This window comes from Bufo gargarizans, chromosome 3, assembly GCF_014858855.1.
Source record: "Bufo gargarizans isolate SCDJY-AF-19 chromosome 3, ASM1485885v1, whole genome shotgun sequence".
Classification (NCBI taxonomy): domain Eukaryota; kingdom Metazoa; phylum Chordata; class Amphibia; order Anura; family Bufonidae; genus Bufo; species Bufo gargarizans.
In genome coordinates, this window is record NC_058082.1 from 163861871 (window position 1) to 163876078 (window position 14208).

A 14208-nucleotide genomic window follows, 5' to 3' on the forward strand; every position below is an offset into this window, starting at 1 on the left:
TGCAGCAGCAGTGAGTGAATGGGCCCTAATAGCCCTGTGTGCCTGTCCTGGTGAGATGATCCCTATGCTAATAGTGTACCTGTGAGTGGTACTTCCGGAAACACTCTCCAAAGCATAGGGCAGGGTGGTCCGGACAGTCAGGACAGAAATAGCGGGTGTCACGCCTTATTCCACTCCTGCTACAGACACGACATCTTTTTCGGGGTGACTGTTGGGTTGAGGTACCAGGAACGACATTGGGGAAATGTCGCTCGTGTAGACGGCTAACTACACTGGTGGTTGGGGCCACGGAACCTCCTGGATACAGGAGGTTCTCGATGATCTCTTCCTGAAATTTGAGGAAGGATCCAGTTCTCCCAGCCTTACTGTAGAGAACAAAACTATTGTACAGAGCCAATTGAATTAAATATACAGACACCTTCTTATACCAGCGTCTGGTGCGTCGGGAAACTAAATACGGAGACAACATCTGGTCATTGAAGTCGACCCCTCCCATGTGGAGGTTATAGTCGTGGACTGAGAGGGGCTTTTCAATGACACGGGTTGCTCGCTCAATTTGTATTGTCGTGTCTGCGTGAATGGAGGAGAGCATGTAAACGTCACGCTTGTCTCTCCATTTCACCGCGAGCAGTTCTTCGTTACACAGTGCGGCCCTCTGCCCCCTTGCAAGACGGGTGGTAACGAGCCGTTGGGGGAAGCCCGCGCGACTAGTTCGCGCGGTACCACAGGCGCCAATCCGTTCTAGAAACAAATGCCTAAAGAGGGCCACACTTGTGTAAAAATTGTCCACATAAAGATGGTACCCCTTGCCGAATAAGGGTGACACCAAGTCCCAAACTGTCTTCCCACTGCTCCCCAGGTAGTCAGGGCAACCGACCGGCTCCAGGGTCTGATCTTTTCCCTCATAGACCCGAAATTTGTGGGTATAGCCTGTGGCCCTTTCACAGAGCTTATACAATTTGACCCCATACCGGGCGCGCTTGCTTGGGATGTATTGTTTGAAGCCAAGGCGCCCGGTAAAATGTATCAGGGACTCGTCTATGCAGATGTTTTGCTCTGGGGTATAAATATCTGCAAATTTCTGGTTGAAATGGTCTATGAGGGGCCGAATTTTGTGGAGCCGGTCAAAAGCAGGGTGGCCCCTGGGACGGGAGGCGGTGTTGTCACTAAAGTGCAGGAACCGCAGGATGGCCTCAAAACGTGCCCTGGACATGGCAGCAGAGAACATGGGCATGTGATGAATCGGGTTCGTGGACCAATATGACCGCAATTCATGCTTTTTTGTCAGGCCCATGTTGAGGAGGAGGCCCAGAAAAGTTTTAAGTTCGGAAACTTGGACTGGTTTCCACCGGAAAGGCTGGGCATAAAAGCTTCCCGGGTTAGCGGTGATAAATTGTGTGGCATACCTGTTTGTTTCGGCCACAACTATGTCTAAAAGCTCCGCAGTCAAGAACAGCTCAAAAAATCCCAGGGCCGAACCGATCTGAGCTGTCTCAACCCGAACGCCAGACTGGGCAGTGAAAGGGAAAACTACAGGTGCGGCTGAAGTTGGGGACTGCCAATCAGTGTTTGCCAGCACCTCTGGGATTCTAGGGGCTCTACGGGCACGTCTTTGCGGTGGCTGCGACGGGGTCACTACTGCACGTGCCACCGTACCAGCTTCAACTGCCCTTCTGGTGCTCGCTACTTCACCAGGTTGTACGGCAGTGCTGGTACTAGGTCCAGGGAGGGCTGGGCTGCTGGTGTATGCCTCACCACGTAATCCGACAGCACCAGCCCCACTCTGCTGCTCTTGAAGCGGATCCTGCGCAACCTGTGGTGTAGCAACACGGGGCCGGGTACGCCTGGTGCTATCAGGGACCTCAGCCTCCTCGTCCGAACTTTGGGTCAGAGAGCCACTGCTTTCTACAGGTTCGTATTCTGACCCGCTGGATTCATCAGATGAGGGTTCCCACTCCTCATCCGACTGGGTCAGAAGCCTGTAGGCCTCTTCAGAGGAATACCCCCTGTTAGACATGTGGGCAACTAAATTTAGGGGTATTCCCTGAGACTACCCAAGAAAAAAAAAGCAAGCCTGTCTTACAAAGGGGAGGCTAGCGAAGTACCGGAGGCCGCTGCGGTTGATAAAAAATATCAAAACTGATTTTTTTATCGCCGCAGTGCGTGTAAAGTGAATGTGCAGTGATCAAAAAAAAATTTATTTTTGTCACTGCGGTGGGGCGGGTGTGGGCGAACGCACGTGTGGGCGACCGATCAGGCCTGATCGGGCAAACACTGCGTTTTGGGTGGAGGGCGAACTAAAGTGACACTAATACAATTATAGATCTGACCGTGATCAGTTTTGATCACTTCCAGATACTATAAAAGTACAAATGCTGATTAGCGATACGCTAATCAGCGAATAACGGACTGCGGTGCGGTGGGCTGGGCGCTAACTGATCGCTAACTACCTAACCAAGGGACCTAAACTATACCTAAAACCTAACGGTCAATAACAGTGAAAAAAAAAAGTGACAGTTTGCACTGATCACTTTTTCTTTTCACTTGTGATTGACAGGGGTGATCAAAGGGGTGATCAAAGGGTTAATTGGGGTTCAGGGGGGTGATCAGGGGCTATAGTGTAGTGTTTGGTGTACTCACTGTGAAGCCTGCTCCTCTGCTGGATCCAACCGACGAAAAGAACCAGCAGAGGAGCAGACAGCCATATAACAGATCATATTTACTAATATGATCTGCTATCTGGCACTTTGATTGGATTTTTTAAAAATCAGCAACCTGCCAGCCACGATCATTGGCTGGCAGGTTGCTCACGAAATACTGCTGTGCGAAATGCCGGCGCGAACTGCGCATGCGCGCGCGCATATTCGCGTCATCTCGCGTCTCGCGAGATGACGCGTATATGCGTGACTGTGCGCAGCGCTGCCACCTCCGGAACGCACATGTGCGTTAGGCGGTCCGGAGGTGGTTAATATGTATTATGGAAGTAGAGAAATTGAAACTTGGAAATTTGCAAATTTGTCCAAATTTTTGGCAAATTTGGTATTTTTTTATAAATAAAAATTTATTTTCTTTACTTCATTTTACCAGTGTCATGAAGTACAATATGTGACGAAAAAACTATCTCAGAATGGCCTGGATAAGTCAAAGCGTTTTAAAGTTATCACCACATAAAGTGACACTGGTCAGATTTGCAAAAAAATGGCCTGGTCCTGAAGGTGAAAATGAGCCCGGTCCTTAAAGGGGTTGTCCGGGTTCAGAGCTGAACCCGGACATACCTTTATTTTCACTCCGGCAGCATCCCTGAGCCTAGCATCGGAGCATCTCACGCTAAATCGCGCAGGGCACGGGCTCTTTTGTTTTCAATAACACACTGCCGGGTGGTAACTTCCGCCCGGCAGTGTGTTCGGTGACGTCACCGGCTCTGAGGGGCGGGCTTTAGCTCTGCCCTAGCCGTTTTACCGTCACCGGGGTTCCTGTCAGCCCCATGGAGAGCCCGGTACGTCACCGGAACTACTAAAAATGCCTTTTCCCTGCACGGTTTAGCACAGGGCAAAGGAGAGCATCGGAGCATGAACTGCTCCGATGCTCATGTCAGGGGGGCTGCCTGGGTGAAAATGGAGGGATGTCCGGGTTCAGCTCTGAACCCGGACAACCCCTTTAACGGGTTAAAGGGGTTTTCTGAGATATTAATACTGATGGGTCATCAGTATCTGAATGGTGGGCGTCTGACACCCAGGACTCCCACCGATCAGCTGTTTGAGAAGTCACTGGTGCTCACAGTAGCATTGCGGCTTTCTCTCAGCTTTTCCTAGGCCAGCGACTACACGTTCGTCGGTCATGTGGCCTAGGTGCTGCTCAGCCCCATAGAAGTGAATGGGGCTGAGAACGATAACAAGCAGAGCCGCTATACAATGGGCGGCACTGTGCTTGGTGAGCTGTGAGTAGGCTATGGCACTCACAGGAGCTCCGATGCCTTCTCAAACAGCTGATCGGATGTCGGACCCTCACCGAACAGATACTGATGACCTATCCTGAGGATTGGTCATCAGTATTAAAGGGGTTGTCCGGGTTCAGAGCTGAACCCAGACATACCCATATTTTCACCCCGGCAGCCCCCCTGATGTTAGCATCGGAGTATTTCATGCTCCAATGCGCTCCCTTGCCTTGAGCTGGATTGCGCAGGACAAGGACTCTTTTGTTGACAATAACACACTGCCGGGCAGAAGCTTCTGCCCGGCAGTGTGTTTGCTGACGTCACCGGCTCTGATGGGTGGGCTTTAGCGCTGCCCTAGCTGTTTTACAGGCTAGGGCAGCGCTAAAGCCTGCCCTTCAATACCGGTGACGTCACCGGGCTCACTGCTGGGAGGAAGCCTCCGCCTAGCAGCCATAAAAGGAGCCCGGTTAGTCATCGGAACTCCTGAAAATGCCTTTTCCTGCGCGATTCAGCACGGGGCAAAGGAGAGCATGAACTGCTCCAATGCTCTTGTCAGGGGGCTGCCTGGGTGAAAATGGGGATATGCTCTGAACCCGAACAACCCCTTTTAAAGTCTTGGAAAATCCTTTTAAGTGAGTGTTTATGAGCTGTCAGGGAACTAGAGATAAGGGCTACTGATGTATTTCACGGAGAAAGAAACTAGAAGCTGTAAAACACAAAGGCCGTGATTCATCAAGCCGGGTGTGTGGAACGCTGGGCCCTCCGCTGACGGACGAGGACCCCTTTTAAAACTCCCTCTGTTCCAGCGGCTGCAGCTCCCGAAAGTTCCCACCAGATATGAAGTGACAGGGACCCATTCTTGATCACAAGACTACTGCCGTCACTCACTGGCCTCTGTGGTCACATGTACAAGAACATGTCAGACTGTGATGGACCTGTCGTATGAGGCTGCTGTAGAAGACAGTATTAGAGAACACTGATGAGACACGTGGACCCCGGCGGACCCCATTATGGTGAATGGGATCGGTTGGACCCTGGCGGTGTCTGGCATATGTCAGATATGGCAATTCCGGTATTTTGTTCCTATCTGCGCCAAAACAGAATACAAGTGCAGATTTAGAGGTAGTAGCTAAGTGCCCCCCAGGCTATGATCACCCACTGGGCTGCCTATTAGAAGCCCCCTGTGGACATGGTGTGCACCCCCAGGTACATGTAACATGCTGAGAGCTGGAGGACTGGTTGGGGTGAGATGGGGGTATGTATAAAGCACTGGTGCTATACCCCCAGTCTGCACACACCTCCCCCATTATCACTCCGCGGAAGTTACCTGTGCGGTGACAATACATGTGTGTCCCCGCGCCAGAACTTTGTGTGTGGGAGCGCCCCCTCCCCCCGCCAGGATGGGAAACATCTGGGGAGCGCGGGCCGGGGCCGCCTCTCATTGGCTGCACACAAGGGGCCGGGGCCAGAGCTTTAAACCCGTGACGTCACGGGCCGCGGCTGCTCCGAGCTTCGGGGACCTGGAGGGGATTCCAAACTGCAGCGAGAGCGGGCGGCGGGGACGGAGGTGAGAGGTGTGCGGGGCCGAGCGGCGGGAGAGGCCGCCCGGCGGGTTACGGGAGGCGGGTGAGAGCTGCGGTAAGGGGGGTCACAGACACAATGCCAGACGCGGGCAGAGGATGTGGAGGGGGAGGGGTTATCGGGAGATGGACACTGCGTCCTGCCCATTGTGTACTGACCGCTATAGGCTCCCTGCGCAGGTAACTAGGCCGGTATATATCCGCGCCCGGTCCTGCACGGAACATGGCCGGCCTGCTAGTCCGTGATCCTGCACAGCTGAGCTCAGGAGCCGCGGACCATCTGGTGTGCACAGCGCATGATAGCTGCGGCTTCTCCCCACCGGGATATAGTGATGGATCAATAGCTCTCTCTATATCTATCTCCATCTAATCTCTCTCTCTCTCTCTCTCTCTCTCTCTATAATCTCTCTTTTTTTTTTCTCTCTCTCTCTCTCTACATATCTATATCTCTTTCTCTCTCGCTCTCTATATATCTATATCTATCTCTCGCTCTCTTTCTCTCGCTCTCTTTCTCTCGCTCTCTTTCTCTCGCTCTCTTTCTCTCGCTCTCTTTCTCTCGCTCTCTTTCTCTCGCTCTCTTTCTCTCGCTCTCTTTCTCTCTCTCTCTCTCTCTCTCTCTCTCTCTCTCTCTCTCTCTCTCTATCTCTCTCTCTCTCTCTCTCTCTCTCTATATCTCTCTCTCTATATCTCTCTCTCTCTCTCTATATATCTCTCTCTCTCTCTCTCTCTCTACATATCTCTCTCTCTCTCTCTACATATCTCTCTCTCTCTACATATCTCTCTCTCTCTACATATCTCTCTCTCTCTACATATCTCTCTCTCTCTCTCTCTCTCTACATATCTCTCTCTCTCTACATATCTCTCTCTCTCTACATATCTCTCCTCTCTCTCTCTCTACATATCTCTCTCTCTCTCTCTCTACATATCTCTCTCTCTCTCTCCATATCTCTCTCTCTCTCTCTCTACATATCTCTCTCTCTCTCTCTTTCTCTCTCTCTCTCTCTCTCTCTCTACATATCTCTCTCTCTCTCTCTCTACATATCTCTCTCTCTCTCTCTCTCTCTCTCTCTCTCTCTCTCTCTGTAGCGGTTGTAACCCATCTTTTCTGGGTGACAGACCTGCTTTATTACGTGCACCACCTTCATTACTGGTCGTTAATGCTGTTTAGGGAGGACATTTGGTACCAACCCTTCTGAGCAGCGATCACCCGGGGCTTGCGCCAGTCCTCTCTCTGTATTCTGTAATATGTAGGCATCTTTTCCATTCAGAACACTAGGTGTCTGACCACCTCTACAGTAACTGTAATAGCAGCCAGGTTGGTGGTCACAACTGGTGTAAGATGAGCACAAGCATGGGCGGCCTTGGGGTCTACGGCCCCGGAAGAGGGCACCTCCTGGTCCTGAGGGGCCTGGGCAGTGTTTGGGTGCTGGGGACTGACGGCGCTGTGCTGCGGTATACTGCGCGGTGTCATATGATGTAGGAATTCTCCAGCTATTTGTGTAATCTGCATCTCCTCCACCGCCGGAGGTCAGCCTTTTGGCTACCGAGCCCTTGTGACAGATGTAGGGAAGTTGCACAATAAATGGTTTAAGTTTCACAAGAATGAAAGTTCCCCCTAAAGCAGATGTTGTCGCTGTAACAGGGCCGCCTTGTTGGCCGGTGGAGCCGGAGAACAGCTGGGGGATCATGTAAAGCTCCTTTACTCTCCGACCCGCCTGGAATTTCATTTGGCCAAATGGAAACAGTACATTCTCTGCATGTTTTGTGGAATGGAATTGACCCACGTATTGGAGGAATTTGCCAACTTGCAGCACGGATGTTATTAAAGGGGTTCTCCGGGATTTATATATTGATGACCTGTCCTCAGGAGAAGTCCTCCATATGGGGTTGGTGGGGGTCTGACTCCTGCATCTTCCCCGCTGATTGAAGAGGCCGCTGCAGCCTCTTCCTAGGCCAGTGACATCACCTTCATCCAGGGGCGTAGCTATAGGGGGTGCAGAGGTAGCAGTCGCTACTGGGCCCAGGAGCCTGAGGGGCCCAAAGACCCTTGTGCCACATAAGACACTGGCATTATAGAAAGTGCATACTGGTCAATTTACACCTCTGGCTGGAGGGAAGGGGTTAGGTCAAGAATTTGGCATGAGGGGGTGCCCTCAATGTTTGCCTCAGGCAGCAGGAAGGTTACGTGCTCTCCTGCAGGTCCAGCTAAAGAGTAACCCTTAATAGTAAATAATCTTTATTAATTCATAGAACGCACTAATAAGTCCTATCAGGTCCATGTACAAGAAGTCCACCCATATCTTGAGAAGAGGAGGTGAAGTGACCCTGGTAATGATACTACATCTAGGCCCTGTGCCCAGGGGCGACTCCTGATGGTGGAGACCCCCCGTCCTCGAACCTCACTAACAACTCCTAGTACACCCTATGGTAGGCGGGCCGGCAAGGGCCGTATGGGTGGACTCGGTTGGGCATGGACCGGACAGGATTACCCTAAATGCACAGTGTATACTACCCTATCGGTAGGGATACCAAAAGGTACACGATGCAAATGACTACGGAACAAAACACAACAAAAAAAAAAAAAAATTGACACCTAAGAGGATACCTAGTGAAGGCACAGACGTGTCTGTGCTTAAAACCTCAACGCGTTTCACCCACTGTGTGGGATCATCAGGGGGCGCATTGATAATAATAAATAATATCGTAAATCATGGATGTCTAACAGAGGGAGGACCATGTTTGGACCACCATGATATATCTGTAGGACAAACCCAGGTGTCAAATGACGGTCAGGGGAGGATGCCCACTGACGGTCATAATAATAAAATGATTGGACCAGATGACCTTACTGGGAGGGATGAAACTGAAGGGAGGGAAGAATCACGCATCGACCATGACGATGTTTGAGACACGCTAATTTAAATTTCATGGAAACATCAAGGAAGTTGTGTCTAGAGGCCGTGTATGTTATATATGGATGTGCCCTTTTAGACAAACAGCGTCCGCCTTATTCATACAACACAGCCAAGAGATGTACCACGATGAGCAAACAGCTGAACAACTTGCGACAGATCAGACTATCCATGAGAATAAAAAGACCATTCTTCCTTCTTACGTGCTCTCCTGCCCCTTTCCAACAAGCACTGAGGGACGGGGGCCCAAGCTGAACTCTTGCACCAGGGCCCATGAGCTTTTAGCTACGCCCCTGCCTTCATCAGTCACATGACCTAGGAGCTGCTCAGCCCCATTCAAGTGAATGAGCTTGGGCTGCAGTGCCAAGCACAACCACTATGCAACGTACGGCGCTGTGCTTGGTAAGCTGCCGCAGTGATGCCAGGAGTCGGATCCCCTCCAATCTCATACTGATGACCTATTCTGAGAATAGATAAATCCTGGAAAATCCTTTTAAAGGGGACCTGTCACCATAAAATGCAGTGCAGTGAGCAGGCAGCATGTTCTAGAGCAGTGTTTCCCAACCAGTGTGCCTCCAGCTGTTGCAAAACTACAACTCCCAGCATGCCCGGACAGCATTAGGAGTCTGGTGGGTGGAGTGTGCCTGTCGGGATAGCTGTCGCTCACTGATAGGAGTCCGGTGGGTGGAGTGTTTTCTTTTTTTTATTTCAATTGACCCTTCTGTTCTCCTGCTTTGACGTGCAATGCGTAAATCTGCAGTAAAGGTACAGGGAGGAGGAGCGTTGCCTTCTCCCTCACTTTCCAATGAGCACTGTGTGTGAGCACTTCTGCATTGCTGTGAAGAGGTTTGGACAGGATCACAGCAAGGGAGAAGGTGACGCCCCCGAGGAATCTTTACTGCAGGTTTACATATTGGGCGCCAAAATGGAGTGGGTGCTGTAGCGAGAGGGCCAGTTACAAAAAACAAAAGGTGCACTGGTATCCGGAGAACAACAGGAATAACTAAAGGTATTAATTTAAAGAAAAAAATCCCAGGTTTTCTTTATATGAATAAATCATACGTTGCCCATAAAACAGTCTGCCCTATAGGCGGCCATACATGTTCACTTGGCCGACGGCTATCTCTTCCAACTCTACCATACACACATACGTTGGGTTTGGGGACAGTGTACGGTATGTGTATTCAGTAGGGAGAGCAGGAAAATGTTCACTTTGCCTGATCCTTCTCTCACCTGACTTCAATTGTTGGGGGCGATTCGTGAGCTTCCCATACCCATTAGGCCACATGCACACGACGTATGTATTTTCCGGTCCTCAAAATACATGATTTTTTTTATTAATTTTTTTTGAGGACCAGTTGATGTCAATGGGTCCATGGTTGGCATTTTGTGGCCAAGAAATAGGACATGCTCTGTCTTCTGCGTAATGGACAAACAGATGTGGAAAGCACGCTGATCATCCTTGTGCTTTCCACATCCATATGTCTGTTCCGTAAAAAGACAGAACATGTCCTATATTTGGCCACAAAATCCCAATCGTGGATCCATTGAAAAATAAAAATAAAAAATTGATGCAACACAGAAATCGCACAGACTTCATCCGTGTTTTGCAGAACCTGCTGTTCTCAGTGGTTTGGCTGACAATGCACTAATGTCATGTTGCTGACAGATCAGCAGGTTCCCTTTAAATGTATATACCGGGACCTGAGGAATCAATGAGCCCTAAATAAATGGTGTTTAGTATGCCGAGCAGTGTATTGAAATGCATTGGACTAAATAAGTTATGCGTTCTTTGCACAGGCGGAAATGTAAAGTCTAGGTCACATCTTGCAGCTTTTGTGCAGTTATTGTATTCAAAGAAATATAGTAATATTTGTAAATAAAATAGTACATTTAGTAAAAAATGCTGCCCCAGGAAGCAGGAGCCCTCTTCCTCCATGCCTCACCAGCGCCTTAAGGGTTCGTGCACACCACCGTATGTATTTTGCGGTTTACAAAACGCTGATCTGCAACAAAAAAAAAAAATGGACGACGTTCGTGTTACGTCTTTTTTTTTTTTTGCAGTTCCATTGTAACAATGCCTGTACGTGTCGAAGAATAGGATATGTTCTATTATTTTTGCTGAACTGACTTGCAGACATACAGATATGGAATGCACGCAGAATTTCCGTTTTTTGCGGCTGACTTTTCCGGTTTCCTGGAAAGGTGCAATGATCCCTGAACACGATGGCAGTAATATCCAATTGCAGGAACAGGTCCAGCAGCATCAGCTGTGCCTCCGACAGACCTCCTAAATTACAGCTCTGTGTAGACAATGGGGTCAACAGGGCAGTAGCGTCATTTTGTTACAGTATAGCGTAATGCAGCGTTTACCTAGATGTTCAGCTTCTGGACATCCCCTTTAATTTACCATACATTTACCTGCGGGAAAACAATGGGTGTAAAGCCATTGAATCGGCTCTCAAATCGGCGTCCTTTTTCTGGGACAAAAGCCATAATCCTTTCAGGGCTAATTGTCGTGTGACTTTGTCAGGTGTTTTAGCAGGGAAAAAATAGTTTTCTTTTGACCTCATGTACTGACCTTTTCATATCCTATGTGTCAGTCTTTTAATGCTGGAGACATGCTATGTGAGCTTCTGCCCCGTGCCAGTGTGGTATGCAGGCTAGCGGAGCGGGCACAGGGTGGGAGCTTAAAGAGGACCTTTCATCAGTTTAGCCCTGGTCTAATTATGGTCTTATCTTATAGGACGGCGCCCACTGATGCCATGGCATATTTTTTTTCCCCCCCAAAGACCTACCCGTTCGTCCGCTGTTGGCCCTGTTGATTTCGGCGTCTTATATTATAATGAGCCGACTCAGTTATACTAGGCGGAGACTCGCAGTTTCGCTGTGGGCGGCTCTCTTATCCCTGGCTGTGAGTGCATCCAATCAGAGCGCACCGCTCTTAGCCAGGGAGGAGCTCTCTAAGGCGCCAAAATCAACGGGGTCGACAGCTGACAAATGGGGGGGGGGGGTCTATGGAAAAAAAAAGTGCTGTGGCATCAGTGGGGGCTGCTCTATAGGTAAGACCATAATTAGACTAGGGCTAAACCGAGGAAAGGTCCTCTTTAAGGCTATTTTCACATTTGCGTTGTTGTTTTCCGGTATTGAGATCTAGCAGAGGATCTCAATACAGGAAAAAAAACAATATAAGTCAATGGTGACGGATTCGTTTTTTAGGAGCCTAAAAAAAATGTCTCCGTCACCCATAGACTTTCAATGTATTTAGTGACCTATTCGTTTATTCCATTATGATTTTGCGCAACCGCATCCTAATGTGCAGAATCAAAACAGATCCGTTTAATTCCGGGATTGAGATCTGGCAGAGGGAAAGTAGCCGTACATATCTCATCGCTGAAGTGCCTGCGCGGCTAAGGCTTAAAATACCATCCATTTCACCAGGGAGTTGACCAGACACATCTATGCCAGGCTTGAGCAGCTCTGGCCTATACAGTGCTCAGTATGGCCTTGGGAATACGTACCCCAGTGCACAGCAGGGTGCGCAAAATGTGATCGACAAAGGAACTAAAACAAAGATAAAAATAATTTCCCTCGCATTAGAATAGATTTTAATAACGTATTGAAGGTTTAGTTACATTTTGATCTTTAAAATGTGCCACAATAATGAGGGTTAGAAGAACAAGCCTTGGGTCTGAGGCCAACAATGCGAACTCCTAGCGATATTTTTCTGCGCTTGGACCAGGCTTCAGTACATCCACACCTACAATGAAAACATTAACTCTGGTGTTACCAATGACTTGCAGACGTGTTACCTCCTTCTCTACAGCCCAATTTTAACATCCACAGACATCTTTTTCTTTTTTCCATCCGAGATGTTTCTTGGGAGTATTCCCCAATGTATAGCGCTGACGGAAGGCTGCACTGTACACCCCGTGTGCAGTATCTCTGTAAATAGATTACCATAGGTACCGCAGGTTCTATGGTGATCTTCGTTTAGTTGAGTAGAACCCTTGAGGTCTTCTGCGTTATAATACTAGTGCTAAAGTACAGCCAATAAGGCCTCATTCACATGGCAGAACTCTGATCTAGATCTTGCATCCATATTTATATTAAAGGGGTTGTTCAGCTATATACAGGTCCTTCTAAAAAAATTAGCATATTGTGATAAAGTTCATTATTTTCTGTAATGTACTGATAAACATTAGACTTTCATATATTTTAGATTCATTACACACCAACTGAAGTAGTTCAAGCCTTTTATTGTTTTAATATTGATGATTTTGGCATACAGCTCATGAAAACCCAAATTTCCTATCAAAAAAAATTAGCATATTTCATCCGACCAATAAAAGAAAAGTGTTTTTAATACAAAAAAAGTCAACCTTCAAATAATTATGTTCAGTTATGCACTCAATACTTGGTCGGGAATCCTTCTGCTTCAATGCGGCGTGGCATGGAGGCAATCAGCCTGTGGCACTGCTGAGGTGTTATGGAGGCCCAGGATGCTTCGATAGCGGCCTTAAGCTCATCCAGAGTGTTGGGTCTTGGGTCTCTCAACTTTCTCTTCCCAATATCCCACAGATTCTCTATGGGGTTCAGGTCAGGAGAGTTGGCAGGCCAATTGAGAACAGTAATACCATGGTCAGTAAACCATTTACCAGTGGTTTTGGCACTGTGAGCAGGTGCCAGGTCGTGCTGAAAAATGAAATCTTCATCTCCATAAAGCTTTAAAGCAGATGGAAGCATGAAGTGCTCCAAAATCTCCTGATAGCTAGCTGCATTGACCCTGCCCTTGATAAAACACAGTGGACCAACACCAGCAGCTGACATGGCACCCCAGACCATCGCTGACTGTGGGTACTTGACACTGGACTTCAGGCATTTTGGCATTTCCCTCTCCCCAGTCTTCCTCCAGACTCTGGCACCTTGATTTCCGAATGACATGCAACAGTCCAGTGCTGCTTCTCTGTAGCCCAGGCGCTTCTGCCGCTGTTTCTGGTTCAAAAGTGGCTTGACCTGGGGAATGCGGCACCTGTAGCCCATTTCCTGCACACGCCTGTACACAGTGGCTCTGGATGTTTCTACTCCAGACTCAGTCCACTGCTTCCGCAGGTCCCCCAAGGTCTGGAATCGGTCCTTCTCCACAATCTTCCTCAGGGTCCGGTCACCTCTTCTCGTTGTGCAGCGTTTTCTGCCACACTTTTTCCTTCCCACAGACTTCCCACTGAGGTGCCTTGATACAGCACTCTGGGAACAGCCTATTCCTTCAGAAATTTCTTTCTGTGTCTTACCCTCTTGCTTGAGGGTGTCAATGATGGCCTTCTGGACAGCAGTCAGGTCGGCAGTCTTACCCATGATTGCGGTTTTGAGTAATGAACCAGGCTGGGAGTTTTTAAAAGCCTTAGGAATCTTTTGCAGGTGTTTAGAGTTAATTAGTTGATTCAGATGATTAGGTTAATAGCTCGTTTAGAGAAACTTTTCATGATATGCTAATTTTTTTAGATAGGAATTTGGGGTTTTCATGAGCTGTATGCCAAAATCATCAATATTAAAACAATAAAAGGCTTGAACTACTTCAGTTGGTGTGTAATGAATCTAAAATATAAAAGTCTAATGTTTATCAGTACATTACAGAAAATAATGAACTTTATCACAATATGCTAATTTTTTTAGAAGGACCTGTGTATATATATATATATTAATGACCTGTCATCAATATCTGATCAGCGGGGGTCTGACATCCGGCACCGCCACCGATCGGCTGTTTGAAGAGGAGGCAGTG

General features: G+C 48.4%; 1 protein-coding gene across 3 annotated transcripts in view; it reads left to right on the forward strand.

Annotated features, from left to right (window-relative positions):
* Positions 1-5400: 5400 nt before the first annotated feature.
* The window catches only part of NCKAP5L (NCK associated protein 5 like), an 83680-nt gene continuing 74872 nt past the window's right edge, over positions 5401-14208 (forward strand). For all 3 annotated transcript variants that reach the window (XM_044287129.1, XM_044287133.1, XM_044287132.1), the window contains exon 1: positions 5401-5501. The gene's annotated coding sequence lies outside the window, so the exon portion shown is untranslated. The remainder of the gene's footprint in view (positions 5502-14208) is intronic.